The sequence below is a fragment of the Triticum dicoccoides genome, chromosome 3A, assembly GCF_002162155.2.
Source record: "Triticum dicoccoides isolate Atlit2015 ecotype Zavitan chromosome 3A, WEW_v2.0, whole genome shotgun sequence".
Lineage (NCBI taxonomy): Eukaryota > Viridiplantae > Streptophyta > Magnoliopsida > Poales > Poaceae > Triticum > Triticum dicoccoides.
Genome location: NC_041384.1, coordinates 308121502 through 308139807, shown reverse-complemented (window position 1 = coordinate 308139807; position 18306 = coordinate 308121502).

The following is an 18306-nucleotide window of genomic DNA, read 5'->3' as shown; positions in this document are numbered from 1 at the left end:
CTCGAAGGGGACTTGCCGGTAGTCGAATGTCTTGCGCGGTTGTAGGCGTACTCGGCGATGGGTAAGCACTCCTCCCACTCCTTGATGTTCTTCTTGATTAGCATGCGAAGAAGGGTGGAGAGCGTGCGGTTTGTCACCTCCATTTGGCCGTCGCTTTGTGGATGATATGCCGTGGAGAATAGAAGCTTGATTCCGAGCTTGGCGCATAAGGTCTTCCGAAAGTAACTCGAGAACTTGACATCGCTGTCCGAGACGATAGTCTTTGGCGCACCATGTAGACGCAATATTTCCCTACAAAAGAGATTAGCAACATGTGAAGCATCGTCTATCTTGTTACAAGGAATAAAATGTGCCATTTTTGAGAAACGGTCCACAACGACAAATATGGAATCTTTCCCATTGCGAGTCCTACGCAAACCAAGTACAAAGTCCATGCTAATGTCTTCCCATGGTTGGTATGGAATTGGTAGAGGCATATAGAGGCCATGAGATTGAGCTTTGGACTTAGCTTTGCGGCATGTCGAACATCGGTTGGTCAAACGATTGACGTCCCGAAACATCTTGGGCCAAAAGTAGCTCTTCGATAGCGTGGCGAACATCTTGTTGCGTCCGAAATGTCCCATTAAGCCTCCTCCATGCGATTCCTGCAAAAGCAACAAACGAAGGGAAGACTCGGGGATGCAAACTTTGTTAGCTCTCATAAGATAGCCATCTTTGATGTAATAGCGTTCCCAAGATGTATTCGACAAACACTTGGCATAAGGAGTAGCAAAAGTTGCTTCATGCTCATACAAGTCTTTGATATGTTCGAAGCCAATGACATCTAACTCAAGTTGCGTGACAAGCATGCATATGTGGGAAAGAGCATCCGCTACGATGTTTTCTTTAATCTTGATGTACTTGATGACATAGGGAAAAGACTCAATAAATTCACTCCATTTAGCATGACGCTTGTTCAACTTAGTTTGACCCTTAAGATACTTGAGGGTCTCATGATCGGTATGAATGATAAACTCATGGGGACGAAGGTAATGTTCCCATTCATGCAAAACACGGACTAAAGCATATAACTCTTTGTCATAGATGGGGTAATTGAGTTGCGCTCCGGAAAGTTTCTCACTAAACTAAGCTATGGGGCGCTTCTCTTGCGTTAACACACCCCCTATGCCATTACCACTAGCATCGCAATGAATTTCAAAAGGTTTGTCAAAGTTGGGTAAGGCAAGCACGGGAGCATGAGTAAGCAAGTTCTTAAGCTCATTGAAAGCGGTATCTTGGGATGGTCCCCAAACAAAAGGCGCATTCTTCTTGCTCAAAGCATGCATAGGCGAAACAATGGTTCTAAAATCCTTCACAAAGCGACAATAGAAACCCGCAAGACCAAGGAAACTACGCACTTGATGCAAGTTGGTTGGTTGTGGCCAAGTCTTAATAGCATTGATCTTGGACTCATCTACATGAACACCCTTAGAATAAACAACAAAACCCAAGAAAACGAGCTTATCAACACCAAAAAGGCATTTCTCCATATTAGCATAGATGCTCTCTTTTCTAAGAGTTTGCAAAACGGTGCAGACATGGGTGACATGCTCTTTAATATATTTGCTAAACACAAGAATGTCATCGAAGTAAACCACGACAAATGTACCAATGTAAGGGCGAAAGACATGATTCATAAGGCGCATAAAAGTGCCCGGTGCTTCCGAGAGACCCATAGGCATGACTAACCACTCATACAAACCAAACTTGGTTTTGAATGAGGTTTTCCATTCATCACCTTCTTGTATGCCGATTTGATAGTAACCACTCTTAAGATTAATTTTGGAAAATATAGTGGCACCACTAAGTTCATCTAGCATATCATATAGGCGTGGAATGGGATATCTATAGCGAACGGTCATAGCATTGATAGGTCTACAATCGGAGCACATGCGAAAGCTACCGTCATGTTTTGGCACAAGAATGACCGATACGGCACAAGGGCTCAAACTTTCACGCACATGTCCATGGTCTATGAGTTGCTTTACTTGCCTTTGAATTTCTTTGGTTTCTTCGGGGTTGATGCGGTAGGAAGCTTTGTTTGGAAGTGGTGCTCCGGGGATGAGGTCAATGTGGTGCTCAATGCTTCGTAGTGGAGGTAGTCCCGGAGGTAGCTCATCAGGGAAAACATATTGGAATTCCTGCAATAAAGAAGATAACACCAAGGGTAGATCGTGAGAGGTGTTAGTTTGTGGTTCCTTGTCCTTGCACAATAGGACATAGTGTAGGACACTCGATGGGTTCTCACACACTTCCCTTATCTCACGTTTGGTGGCAAATAGAACTAAGTTTTTCTTGTCGCTCATCATGAAGGCACTCAATTTCGGCTTGTGGCGCTCACTCTCTTTTTGGTGGCTCACTCTCTTGTTATTCTCTCCGCGATGGGTGACTTGCTTGTCAGCGATCACTTGGCTTGGAGACATAGGTCGTAGCACAAACTCCTTTCCTTGCTTCTTGAAGCTATAGTGGTTTGTACGCCCATTGTGGACGACTCCTCTATCGAATTGACATGGCCGTCCAAGGAGAAGATGACAAACGGTCATTTGGATAACATCGCACTCCAAGGTGTCTTCGTAGGCGTTGATTTTGAAGTCTACTTGTACTCGATGCTTGACTTGGATGGTGCCGGAGTCACTAAGCCATTGCACTTTGTATGTATGTGGATGCTTTGTCTTGGGAAATTGGAGCTTGGAGCAAAGTTCTTCACTTGCAAGATTATGACAACTTCCTCCATCGATGATGACCTTGACGGATCGTCCATTGATGCCGGCCTTGGTGTGGAATATGGTGCATCTTTGGTCTTCTTCTTGGTGATGTTGGAGGGTCAAGACTTTGGAGACAACAAGTGCGGGACTTGCGTCTTCATCGCAAAAGACTTGTTCTTCCTCATTGTTCACTTGGCGGTGTATGGCGACTTGCTCAAGGGCATCCATTTCTCCTTCACTCATGGAATCATAAGTGCCATCATCGTTGAAGATCATGGTGCGCTTGTTGGTGCACTCATAGGACTTGTGGCCTCGGCCGCCGTAAGTGAAACACTTGAAGGTACTCGTCTTGACGGTCTCATCGGTTGGGGTTAAGAATGATGCGTCGTAGTAGGATGGCTTGTAGTTGATGAAGCTTTCTTGGAAGTCCACTTGTCGAAGTTGATTGAAGAAGGCTTTGTAGTCGGTGTTGGAGTCGTTGAGGCTTGGTTGTTGGTGAAGCCGTAGGACTTGGATGAGAACATGGCATACTTGAAATCATCTTGCACTTGGCGTTCTGATTTGGTAGCTTGGTGCACTAGCTCGACGCGATTTGAGTATGGTTGGAAGTCCGCGATCTTATTGATGGGATGATTGAGTCCATTCAAGAAGCGTGCCATTGTTTGCTCATCATCTTCCATGACATTGGCTCTTATCATTGCAATCTCCATCTCCTTGTAGTATTCTTCAACGCTCTTGGTTCCTTGCTTGAGTTGTTGGAGTTTCTTGAAGAGGTCGCGGTTGTAGTAGGTAGGTACGAAGCGTGCTCTCATTTGTGCCCAAGTAGTGATGGGTGGTTCACATCTTTCCTCTCGGCGCTCAACGACTTGTTCCCACCAAATAAGAACATAGTCTTGGAACTCAAGGGATGCCATCGTGATCTTCTTGTCTTCTTCATAATTGTGCAAACGGAAGATCTTGTCAACTTTCAATGCCCATGAAAGGTACTCTTCAGGATCATTGCTTCCGTTGAACTTGGGCATGGTGAACTTGAGCTTGTCGTAGCATTTGTCTTCATTGTGTTGGGGTCGGGGATGATGACGCCCATGATGTAGATGATTGTTCAACTCGTGGTGCTCTTGGCACGGAGGGTTGTCAACCTCGTGTTGCTCTTGTCGCGGAGGATTCCCATTGTCTTCATGCTCTTGATGAACTTGATGGTCTTGGCGAGCTTGTGGAGGAGCTTGTCGAGCTCGAGGAGGAACTTGACGATGCACGCGAGCTTGAAATCTTCGTTCTTGAATTTCTTCGCGAAGTGCGTCTTCTTCTTCACGGGCTTGTCGGCTTCGGGCGGCAACAGCTCGACTCGAATCGCGTAGAGCTCGTTGTGCCTCAAGTGCTTGATCATCACGGATTTGTTGTTCTTGACGTGGAGCCTCGGCATCTTGTGCATTTTGGTGTAGACGCGCGCGTTCTTCCTCTTCATTTTGGCGTTGTCGTTGCCGTTCTCGTGCTAGCACAAAGGCTTCTTGGGTTTGAAGTCGTCGATGCTCTTGCGAGTCGGTGTCATGTAGAGGATTGAGGATTGCGAGTCGGCACGTCGAAGAGTGTTCGAAGACGGTGTACTTGAAACGGAGAGGGTAAAGTCGGAGTGGCGACTTGAACGGCTCCTTCTTGAAGTGGAAGAAGAGCGGTTGAGCAAGAAAGCACGAATCTCGTCCATCCTTGCGTCATTATCTTGCTTGTAATCATCGAGCTTATGGTCGAAGTAGTCCCTTGTACATTGCTCGGAGAGTCACAAGTCGATGGCGAGGTTGTCAATGCGGTCACTCATGGCTTGTTGTTCTTGATGCAAAGAACGTTGTGCACCAAAGAGGGGGCTTCTGGTGACGAAGGAGTTCATGTCATCGTCTTGCTCCGTGAAGAGTGGGTTGGTAGAAGTACTTGGCCTATCCATCATTCCAAGACAAATGTGAGTGGTAGAAAGAGAAGAACGAATACCAAATGTACCTTGACCAAAGTTGAAAGTGGATCGATGATCACTCCAATGTAGGACATGGAAATAGCCCGATTGGTACGAATTCTTGTCGGTTTCTCACACCTACACAAGTAAAAGCTTATTGTGGAGCTTGGTTAGGATGGTGGCACAATTTTTGATGTGAATGTAAGCAAGATTCAATAATGTTGGCGAAGATCCACGACTTGGAAATGCAACAAGTAGACCAATAGCAAGATGTGGTACCCGTAAACACAACACACGGAAAGATAAATGGGGTCGTGCAACCAAGGGTGAGCCAAAATGTGGAATCCATGAAAATGCTCTTGTTGCACAACACTAGAGAGACGCTAGCACGATTGCATAATAGGCGGATACGAACTTGTGCACAACCTACTAAGCAAAAATGCAACGACTTCTATCCCAAGTATGATGTTCTGGACACATGATCCAAGATGATCGAGTATGACAATCTTAATGTTGTATGATGCTATGGTTCTTGCTTATAAGCTCTTTGCTTATCTTCTCTCTTTGCTTAAAAGCTTGCTTGGCTCTTTGATGTTTGAGCTCTTTTCTCATGCAATGCTTCACGGACCAAGATAGCAATTGTGTATGCGATGACAACTTTGTGACACAAGAGATGATTCCAAGATATGCAACACGATGATAGTATGTATGCTATGGGATGTATGATCACTAATGTGCACAAGTCACGTTGCCGGCAATACTCAAATGCTAGTCTCGATGGGTAAGCTACACAAAAGTAAGGCTATGGGGTTATCAATCCAAATGGAAAAGAGTATGATGATATCACACTACCAAGATGATACCACAAGGTTGTATTCGTTCGTAGTAGTCCTTGGCAAAAGTGAGCGGTGGTGATGTTGATGTCGAACCGTCCCTAGGTAGCCGAAACACGAAAGGGAACGGTGAGCCACAACTCAAACTCTCAAAGCCAAGTGCGACAAAAAGCGTCGGAGTAGGTAGCGGGTAAATGGTGGTGTGGGTTGGGGTATTGGAAAGGTTTATGGAGGGGTTTGCGGAAGTTAGGTGGTGGTGGTCGACGTGGGTATGCGGAGGCGTAGGCGGCGGTGGCAAAAACTGCAGGAAAATGCAGTTTGGTCAGAGGAAGCCGGATTATCCGGGCCAGGAGGCGGATGATCCGGGTGAGTTCGGATGATCCGGGCGACCAGCCGGATGATCCGGGAGGGTCAACTCGCTCGGGGATGGCTCGGGGTGAGCTCGAAAACGGCCACAACTTCGGGGATTTCGTGGATTTTGGAAGGATTTCGAGGTGGAGATGGTGGGGAAGGCTAGATCCACTTGCAACACAACAAATTCACGGATCAAAACCAACAAAACATCATCAAAACTCACAAATCACAAGAAAATTTTTTGGGGCTATTTTTGTGGGTATTTTCAGATCAGGACGAAAAACAACAAAATCAAGCTAGAAAACGAAGAGGGGAGGCTCCGAAATTGTGATCAACCTTGCTCTTGATACCAAGATGATGTAGGGTAGAGACCCTAATCGCCCGATCTTTCATAAAAGGATCGGATCTCGGGGAAACCACGAAGAACATGGGAAGAACGGAGAGAAAACACAACAAGAAACACGAGAGGAATCACTAAACCGACATGAATAAGTCACACATGGGCTAGATCCTCGAGTACATAGGGAGAGATACACGAATCCACGGATAACTAAGGACGATACACGATAACCGGTCTTCTCCGTGAGGAGGTCTTGATGTTCTTCCCTCAAGAGGGGTCTTGAATCCGCTTGGGGGATCTTCTCCAGTGGAGGCTCGAATCTCCGTAGAGAAGACTACCAAGTGGATGAGCAAAGCTCTCTGACAAATATGAGCTAAACATTTGCTAACCCTAAAAATGGGGAGTAGAAGGTCTATTTATGGCCCTAGGGGCGAATAGGTAAGTGGGGGAACGAAACGGGTACACGGGCCTCGGCCCTAGTCACGCACACAGGCGGCAGCTGGAGGATCCGTGGGATTGGTCCGGATGATCCGGGCTTCGGGGGTCCGGATGATCCGAGTCAGTGTCCGGATCGTCCGGCTGTGCTGGAGCAGCTGCGGGAGGGCCGGATGTCCGGGACCTGGTCCGGACGTTCGTGTATGGCCGGATGATTCGGGCCTGGGTCCGGATTGCCCATCTTCACGATGCCTTCTCGGGTATCTCTGGCCACATTATCCGGATCGTCCGGGCCGGAGTCCGGATCATCCGGCCTGAGGCCGGATCGTTCGGGCTTCTGCTGACTTTGCCTTTTTTCTTCTACGTCTTCACGTCCATCTTCCTCTTCGGATTCTCCTTGCTCCTTGGTGTCTCCATGGCTAACTCCTTGATACCTGAGTATGCACAATTTCTCTGTTTGAGGTAGTCGCCATGTCTCAAGATCATCAAAGTGGAATTGTGAGAGGAGAGATGTCACCTCGGTTTCGAGAGCTCTTGCACGTGATCGAGTCATGGGTCCACTAGGCACTTGATGAGACGATGGTAGGTCCATGGGGATGACCTTGGGATGCTCCGCATCACATGTTCCTCAAGAGCTAGCCTGAGGAGGCCGCTCCTTGTGGAGGTCTTGACTTCGTCCGCCTCGCGAGGCTTGGCCTCTTGTGAGGGTCTTGTGTTGTTGATGCCAAAGGTGGGCCGTACCAGGCCGTCGATGGATCTACGATGTGGGCCGCAGGCAGGCAAGTCTCGGTACCCCCGTTCCCAGAACACCGAGACATCCGGCACCCCATCAAAGGCCCGATGTCCGGACATCCGCTGCCCTGGCTGCGCACAATGAAAGGGCCGAAGCCCATGTACCCCTCCCCCCTAGACTATTATACTCCTCCTCCACCACCATTTTAAGGTTAGCATTGGTTTAGCTCATTTTGGAGATAGAGTGTTGGTCATCCACTTGAAACTACCCCCTTTGGAGATCGAGGCCTGCTTGGAGAAGATCTCCCAAGTGGATTCAAGACCCCGTCTAGGGTAGATCCCCTCACGGATTCAAGCCCCCATCTCCTCATGATTGGGAAGAACTACCTATCGTTTGTATCTTCCTTTGTTGTGTTTGGGTCATGTGACTCTTTGTGTACTTGGATTTAGCACATGTGTAATCAAATCTCATTGATTTGAGTGTTTTCCTCCTGTTTCCCTCGTGTTTCCCCTTGTGTGGTCATCGTGTTCTTTGAGATCAGCCTCTAGGGTTGCACCCTACATCATCCAAGATGCTGGAATCCCCCGTGATGTCCTCCACCCCGGTGGATAGTCAGCTCTGCCGCCATCACCGAGCCACACATCCACAAGCGCATGTGTGTCGAATTCGTCACCAACAATAACACTCTCCTCGGGAGCCCCTTCCCTCCTCCATGGATCGACTGGACCGTGGGCTCGCTCAGCCTCAGGTGCATGCCTTTAGGCCTGGAGGGTTCTGGAGCACCTTCGCGAGGCTATGTGCATGAGCGTGGAGTCCCGCATTGAGAGAAATGCAGAGGTGGTTAACACCCATTGCATTGCCATTCGCGGCACCACTCATGACAGAGGAGGGTGTTCTGGTACAAAACACATGGAACACCTGACCTCCTCGTAAGTTATATGCGTGCCCCACGGATATGAGCGACATGCAGTTGTACACACTCTGGAGCTCTCTCTACGAGTGTTGTCACCGGCACAAGAGAGCTCCCTCCCACTCTCATGGAATCCCCATGCTCAGCGCTGGCAGACGAACCATGCTCAGCACTAGAGGCTTACTTACCCGAGGGGCCCTCGGCTGTCACATCCTCAAGCTGCCCTGTGTCGAACACGGTAGCATGTATCTTTCTGTTATGTAATGAACCTACTTCATGCATCAATAAAGTTTATTTCCTATAGAATCATATGTACTTACAACTGAGTGTGCCTCGAAAAGGGCTGCGCACTCATGATATCCCCCGTGTTTATGACGCGAGCGGGGGCTGGGCACGGTGTCTATGCTCGGGTCAGTCCCAGCAGCACTGCAAAACCGAAGTGATTCTGCTCTGGCACCGGTGCCCTGCACTAGCGAGCCGATGCAGCGGAGAATAATCAGGGACCCCGACTTTGGAGCACCTAGTTGCTCTGATGCCCAGTTCCTTCATGCCATAAAGATTTAGTATTTTACTTCTTGGCTGGTCTAATGTGTGGACCAATGTTGGCTGCACAACTTGCTGAAGTGGTGCCAAATAATTTTCTAATGGTACCTCTCATGAGATGGCCACATTTTTAGATACTAGGTACAAAATGTGACACTGTCTTAGGATGGGTTTGGTTGAAGGTGTGGTATGAATGGGTTGGGACCATGGCAGTGTCTGAATCACATCTAACAAATTATTTGTATCAACAAAAGAGGGTCTAACCTTCTCCCATTGTCCAAAGATTCAAACGCAACTAGCTTCACGCATGGAGATTGATGGTGAGAACGAGGAGACAGATCTTCAGCCACCCCGCTCCATTCGTTGCAGCTTATGGTCCTAGGGAGCTACAACAGGATGAAATGACTCAAATCGACTGCCAGGTTAAAATCCTTCATTCCATGTCATAGCCTGGGAGATAGAGAAGAGAGGCATACTCGGGTGGTGAATGAGTCATCGTCGGAGGAGGAACTGTTAGAGAGGTCATTGAAGAAGACCATGGCGACCTCGGCGGTAGGATGCGAGACGGGGAGAGCAAGGAAGCAAGCAAGAAAGTAGTTATAGCTTAGAAAGGAGGGAAGGAAGGAGGAAACAAGGGAAATTTGACTTGTAGTCGGGGAGAAAAGGGGGTGGAAACGGGGGGGGGAGGGCGGGGTTAGATATTTTGGTGGTAGGCCAAAAATTTGGAAATGTGGAGGGAAACTTTGCCGGTGGTGCTGCCAGACACCATTCACTTTCAATGATTGTGTGCATCACAAACGATTCTACTGCTTTAAGCGCATGGATGAGTTTGATAATTCTAATATTGGTGGAATTTCCCCGGGTACGTCATTACATAATTTAACATCGCTTGCTAATTTGGGCGCACAAAAGAGCGTACAGCACACATACCGCACTTACTGAATCGGGAAATTTTAGTAATTAAACAGAGCCACTTGACCTAAACATTGCTCTAACAAAAGACCAGCATTAAAAACAAAGCCTAAGTACGCATAATTTTAACAAATCCGCCGCCGTGCCAACCTATGCATTGCCGATGTGAGATGAGACGTCGATGACTTGTCCTGGCGAAATGCAACCGTTGGTGGACTCCACGTCCCCCCTGCTGAAGTCAACCGCATCTTCGTCCTTGTCTTGGTGTCGTCCTCAAGGTTGTAGTACTCGTATTAGTGGCTGCGCCAGAGCTCGCGATGGTACTCCACCGCCGATTCCTCGACGGACAGACTCTTCTCTACCTCGACCTCGGCCACGCGCAACTCCTCCTCTCGGTGCTCCTCGATCTCCGCCGCCTCCTGCATCTCCAGTTCCCGCTCAGCGATGACATGAAGAAGCAGGTGCTCCATGGCCACCGCCGCCTTTTCGTACGTGGGTTGCATGCAGGATTCTGAGGTGGCCTGAAATATCTTGGTGTTTGCGTCCTTGATCTTGGCGTGGATGGCCTCGACCCGGGCCAGGGCGACATTGGCGGCACGGACGGCAGCTCGAGCTCTCTCGGCGTTTGCAGTCACCATCGCAGCAGTAGCTGCAGCCGTCTCCGTTACTATAGCTGCAGTCGTCTCGGCTACTATAGGTACAACCGTCTCGGCTACTGCAGCTGCCCTATCGGCTGCCGCAGACGCCCTCTCGGCGTAGGTAGCCGCGCTCTCGGCGCAGGCGGCGGCGCTTGGGGAGGACACGACCATCATACGGGCCTTCACGAAGTGTTTCCATGGCGCCATCTTTGCAAGAAGGGGGGTGTGTGAATGGGGATTGGGATTGGGATTCGAGGGTTCAGGGGTTGCCGGCACTAGAGCAAACGAGCCGGCGAAGCTTAAGGAGAAAGACTTAAATAGACCTAGAAATTTTCATTGCAAAAGGTTTTTACAAACAAATTGTGTGTGATGTTGTGGATATTTTTTATTAGCTGTGAAAGACAAATTTGGAGTAAAGTGGCAACGGAAGGTATTTCAAATGTACGAGAAAATTTGTAGTACTAATACAACTGTCATGTCAAATTTTGGAAAAAAATTGGTGTCATTTGACCTTTTTAAGACATTTAATTGGTTTTCTAGCCATTTAATGACCATAATTCAAATTTGTACTACATATACATGCAATAGCTAACCATAACGATTTGAAAAGTCATATTTTGTATACTTGTGTGCGATTTAATTCCATGTGCAGTAAATTGGAAGGAATTTTCAAACATATTTGTCTAACGGCTATGACACAATTAAGCATGGAGTGCCATGGCATTTAAATTCCAAAAAATTAAAAAAAAGATCAGAAACAAATGAAACCTTGCTTGATGTAATGTCATGCCACCAAGATGATGTGGTAAAATTTGGGAATGTTTGTCGAAAATTTGGAGACAAACCCCACACAAACCAAAGCAACTCACTACAAGGCTTGTGTTTCCGAGAGAGAACAATGCATGTTTAGTGACGAACGGGAGCTAGCTTCCCCTTACGGCCTTCAATTTTTTTTACATTTAATGTGCACTAATACAACTGTCATGTGAAATTTTCGAAAATTTCAGGGGTCATTTGATTGTTTAAAGACATTTAAGTGATTTTGTAGCCATTTAATGACTGTAATTCAAATTTCAACTGCATGTACGTGCAGGAGCTAACCATAATGGTTTGAAAAATCATATTTGTGTACTTGTGTGCTAGTTAATTCAATGTGCAGTAAATTAGATGGAATTTTCAAACATATTGGTCTCACGACATGGACACATGCATGGAGTGCCATGGCATTTAAATTCTAAAAAATAAAAATAAATGATCAGAAAAACATGAAACCTTGCTTCATGTACTGTCATGCCGCCAAGATGATGTGGTAAAAATTTTGGCATGTTTGATGAAAGTTTGGACACACACCCCTCACAAACGGGAGCAACTGACTAGAAGGCTCGTGGTTCCAAGAGGGAACAATGCATGTTTGATGACGAACGGGAGATAACTTCCTCTTACGGCCTTCAATTTTTTCTACGTTTAACGTGCACTAATACAACTGACATGTCAAAATTTTGGAAACTTTCAGGGGTCATTTGTCCTTTTAAAGACGTTTAAGTGATTTGCTAGCTATTTTATGACCGTAATTCAAATTTGAACTACATGTACATGCAACGGCTAACCATAACGGTTTGAAAAGTCATATTTTGTGTACTTGTGTGCGAGTTAATTCCATGTGCACTAAATTAGAAGTAATTTCAAACATATTGGTCTCACGGCATGGACACATGGATGGAGTGCCATGGCATTTTAATTCCAAAAAATTAAAAAAAGATCAGAAACACATGAAACCTTGCTTGATGTAATGTCATGCCACCAAGATGATGTGGTAAAAAAATTAGCCTGTTTGACGAAAGTTTGGATCCCCCCCACAAACCGAAGCAACTCAATACAAGGCTCATGTTTCCGAGAGGGAACAATGCATGTTTGATGATGAACGGGAGATAGTTTCCCCTTACGGCCTTCAAATTTTTTCTACATTTAACATGCACTAATACAACTGTCATGGGAGAGTTTTGGAAATTTTTAGGGGTTATTTGACCTTTTAAAGACATTAAAGTGATTTTCTAGCCATTTAATGACCATAATTCAAATTTGAACTACATGTACATGCAGCAGCTAACCATAACGGTTTGAAAAATCATATTTGTATACTTGCGTGCGAGTTAATTCAATGTGGAGTAAATTAGAAGGAATTTTCAAACATATTGGTCTCACGGCATGGACACATGCATGGAGTGACATGGCATTTAAATTCCAAAAAATAAAAAAATGATCAGAAAAACATGAAACCTTGCTTGATGTAATGTCATGCCACCAAGATGATGTGGTAAAAAAATTGGCCTGTTTGATGAAAGTATGGACACACACCCCTCACAAACCGGAGCAACTCACTAGAAGGCTCGTGGTTCCGAGAGGGAACAATGCATGTTTGATGACGAACAGGAGATAACTTCCTCTTACGGCCTTCAACTTTTTTCTACGTCTAACGTGCACTAATAGAACTGTCACGTCAAAAATTTGGAAAATTTCAGGGGTCATTTGACCTTTTAAAGACATTTATGTGATTTTCTAGCCATTTAATGACCGTAATTCAAATTTTAACCACATGTACATGCAATGGCTAACCATAATGGTTTGAAAAGTCATATTTGTGTAATTGTGTGCGAGTTAATTCCATGTGTGGTAAATTAGAAGGAATTTGCAAACATATTGGTCTCACGGCATGGACACATGGATGGAGTGCCATGTCATTTAATTCCAAAAAATTAAAAAATGATCAGAAAAACATGAAACCTTGCTTAATGTAATGTCATGCCACCAAGATGATGTGGTAAAAAAATTAGCATGTTTGACGAAATTTTGGACACACCCGCCTCACAAACCGAAGCAACTCAATACAAGGCTCGTGTTTCCGAGAGGGAACAATGCATGCTTGATGATGAACGGGAGATAGCTTCCCCTTACGGCCTTCAATTTTTTTCTACATTTAACATGCACTAATACAACTGTCATGGGATGTTTTGGAATTTTTTAGGGGTCATTTGACCTTTTAAAGACATTTAAGTGATTTTGTAGCCATTTAATGACTGTAATTCAAATTTGAACTATATGTACATGCAACAGCTAACCATAACGATTTGAAAAATATATTTGTACACCTGCGTGCAAGTTAATTCAATGTGTAGTAAATTAGAAGGAATTTACAAACATATTGGTCTCACGCACACATGCATGGTGTGAGATGCCATTTAAATTCCGAAAAATAAAAAATGATCAGAAATACATGAAACCTTGCTTGATGTAATGTCATGCCACCAAGATGATGTGGTAAAAAAATTAGCCTGTTTGACGAAAGTTTGGATCCCCCCCACAAACCGAAGCAACTCAATACAAGGCTCATGTTTCCGAGAGGGAACAATGCATGTTTGATGATGAACGGGAGATAGTTTCCCCTTACGGCCTTCAAATTTTTTCTACATTTAACATGCACTAATACAACTGTCATGGGAGAGTTTTGGAAATTTTTAGGGGTTATTTGACCTTTTAAAGACATTAAAGTGATTTTCTAGCCATTTAATGACCATAATTCAAATTTGAACTACATGTACATGCAGCAGCTAACCATAACGGTTTGAAAAATCATATTTGTATACTTGCGTGCGAGTTAATTCAATGTGGAGTAAATTAGAAGGAATTTTCAAACATATTGGTCTCACGGCATGGACACATGCATGGAGTGACATGGCATTTAAATTCCAAAAAATAAAAAAATGATCAGAAAAACATGAAACCTTGCTTGATGTAATGTCATGCCACCAAGATGATGTGGTAAAAAAATTGGCCTGTTTGATGAAAGTATGGACACACACCCCTCACAAACCGGAGCAACTCACTAGAAGGCTCGTGGTTCCGAGAGGGAACAATGCATGTTTGATGACGAACGGGAGATAACTTCCTCTTACGGCCTTCAACTTTTTTCTACGTCTAACGTGCACTAATAGAACTGTCACATCAAAAATTTGGAAAATTTCAGGGGTCATTTGACCTTTTAAAGACATTTATGTGATTTTCTAGCCATTTAATGACCGTAATTCAAATTTTAACCACATGTACATGCAATGGCTAACCATAATGGTTTGAAAAGTCATATTTTGTGTAATTGTGTGCGAGTTAATTCCATGTGTGGTAAATTAGAAGGAATTTGCAAACATATTGGTCTCACGGCATGGACACATGGATGGAGTGCCATGTCATTTTAATTCCAAAAAATTAAAAAATGATCAGAAAAACATGAAACCTTGCTTAATGTAATGTCATGCCACCAAGATGATGTGGTAAAAAAATTAGCATGTTTGACGAAATTTTGGACACACCCGCCTCACAAACCGAAGCAACTCAATACAAGGCTCGTGTTTCCGAGAGGGAACAATGCATGCTTGATGATGAACGGGAGATAGCTTCCCCTTACGGCCTTCAATTTTTTTCTACATTTAACATGCACTAATACAACTGTCATGGGATGTTTTGGAATTTTTCAGGGGTCATTTGACCTTTTAAAGACATTTAAGTGATTTTGTAGCCATTTAATGACTGTAATTCAAATTTGAACTATATGTACATGCAACAGCTAACCATAACGATTTGAAAAATATATTTGTACACCTGCGTGCAAGTTAATTCAATGTGTAGTAAATTAGAAGGAATTTACAAACATATTGGTCTCACGCACACATGCATGGAGTGAGATGCCATTTAAATTCCGAAAAATAAAAAATGATCAGAAATACATGAAACCTTGCTTGATGTAATGTCATGCCACCAAGATGATGTGGTAAAAAAATTAGCCTGTTTGACGAAAGTTTGGATCCCCCCCACAAACCGAAGCAACTCAATACAAGGCTCATGTTTCCGAGAGGGAACAATGCATGTTTGATGATGAACGGGAGATAGTTTCCCCTTACGGCCTTCAAATTTTTTCTACATTTAACATGCACTAATACAACTGTCATGGGAGAGTTTTGGAAATTTTTAGGGGTTATTTGACCTTTTAAAGACATTAAAGTGATTTTCTAGCCATTTAATGACCATAATTCAAATTTGAACTACATGTACATGCAGCAGCTAACCATAACGGTTTGAAAAATCATATTTGTATACTTGCGTGCGAGTTAATTCAATGTGGAGTAAATTAGAAGGAATTTTCAAACATATTGGTCTCACGGCATGGACACATGCATGGAGTGACATGGCATTTAAATTCCAAAAAATAAAAAAATGATCAGAAAAACATGAAACCTTGCTTGATGTAATGTCATGCCACCAAGATGATGTGGTAAAAAAATTGGCCTGTTTGATGAAAGTATGGACACACACCCCTCACAAACCGGAGCAACTCACTAGAAGGCTCGTGGTTCCGAGAGGGAACAATGCATGTTTGATGACGAACGGGAGATAACTTCCTCTTACGGCCTTCAACTTTTTTCTACGTCTAACGTGCACTAATAGAACTGTCACGTCAAAAATTTGGAAAATTTCAGGGGTCATTTGACCTTTTAAAGACATTTATGTGATTTTCTAGCCATTTAATGACCGTAATTCAAATTTTAACCACATGTACATGCAATGGCTAACCATAATGGTTTGAAAAGTCATATTTTGTGTAATTGTGTGCGAGTTAATTCCATGTGTGGTAAATTAGAAGGAATTTGCAAACATATTGGTCTCACGGCGTGGACACATGGATGGAGTGCCATGTCATTTTAATTCCAAAAAATTAAAAAATGATCAGAAAAACATGAAACCTTGCTTAATGTAATGTCATGCCACCAAGATGATGTGGTAAAAAAATTAGCATGTTTGACGAAATTTTGGACACACCTGCCTCACAAACCGAAGCAACTCAATACAAGGCTCGTGTTTCCGAGAGGGAACAATGCATGCTTGATGATGAACGGGAGATAGCTTCCCCTTACGGCCTTCAATTTTTTTCTACATTTAACATGCACTAATACAACTGTCATGGGATGTTTTGGAATTTTTCAGGGGTCATTTGACCTTTTAAAGACATTTAAGTGATTTTGTAGCCATTTAATGACTGTAATTCAAATTTGAACTATATGTACATGCAACAGCTAACCATAACGATTTGAAAAATATATTTGTACACCTGCGTGCAAGTTAATTCAATGTGTAGTAAATTAGAAGGAATTTACAAACATATTGGTCTCACGCACACATGCATGGAGTGAGATGCCATTTAAATTCCGAAAAATAAAAAATGATCAGAAATACATGAAACCTTGCTTGATGTAATGTCATGCCACCAAGATGATGTGGTAAAAAAATTAGCCTGTTTGACGAAAGTTTGGATCCCCCCCACAAACCGAAGCAACTCAATACAAGGCTCATGTTTCCGAGAGGGAACAATGCATGTTTGATGATGAACGGGAGATAGTTTCCCCTTACGGCCTTCAAATTTTTTCTACATTTAACATGCACTAATACAACTGTCATGGGAGAGTTTTGGAAATTTTTAGGGGTTATTTGACCTTTTAAAGACATTAAAGTGATTTTCTAGCCATTTAATGACCATAATTCAAATTTGAACTACATGTACATGCAGCAGCTAACCATAACGGTTTGAAAAATCATATTTGTATACTTGCGTGCGAGTTAATTCAATGTGGAGTAAATTAGAAGGAATTTTCAAACATATTGGTCTCACGGCATGGACACATGCATGGAGTGACATGGCATTTAAATTCCAAAAAAATAAAAAAATGATCAGAAAAACATGAAACCTTGCTTGATGTAATGTCATGCCACCAAGATGATGTGGTAAAAAAATTGGCCTGTTTGATGAAAGTATGGACACACACCCCTCACAAACCGGAGCAACTCACTAGAAGGCTCGTGGTTCCGAGAGGGAACAATGCATGTTTGATGACGAACGGGAGATAACTTCCTCTTACGGCCTTCAACTTTTTTCTACGTCTAACGTGCACTAATAGAACTGTCACGTCAAAAATTTGGAAAATTTCAGGGGTCATTTGACCTTTTAAAGACATTTATGTGATTTTCTAGCCATTTAATGACCGTAATTCAAATTTTAACCACATGTACATGCAATGGCTAACCATAATGGTTTGAAAAGTCATATTTTGTGTAATTGTGTGCGAGTTAATTCCATGTGTGGTAAATTAGAAGGAATTTGCAAACATATTGGTCTCACGGCATGGACACATGGATGGAGTGCCATGTCATTTTAATTCCAAAAAATTAAAAAATGATCAGAAAAACATGAAACCTTGCTTAATGTAATGTCATGCCACCAAGATGATGTGGTAAAAAAATTATCATGTTTGACGAAATTTTGGACACACCCGCCTCACAAACCGAAGCAACTCAATACAAGGCTCGTGTTTCCGAGAGGGAACAATGCATGCTTGATGATGAACGGGAGATAGCTTCCCCTTACGGCCTTCAATTTTTTTCTACATTTAACATGCACTAATACAACTGTCATGGGATGTTTTGGAATTTTTCAAGGGTCATTTGACCTTTTAAAGACATTTAAGTGATTTTGTAGCCATTTAATGACTGTAATTCAAATTTGAACTATATGTACATGCAACAGCTAACCATAACGATTTGAAAAATATATTTGTACACCTGCGTGCAAGTTAATTCAATGTGTAGTAAATTAGAAGGAATTTACAAACATATTGGTCTCACGCACACATGCATGGAGTGAGATGCCATTTAAATTCCGAAAAATAAAAAATGATCAGAAATACATGAAACCTTGCTTGATGTAATGTCATGTGACCAAGATGATGTGGTAAAAAAATTGGCCTGTTTGATGAAAGTTTGGACACACCCCCTCACAAACCAAAGCAACTCACTAGAAGGCTCATGGTTCCGAGAGGGAACAA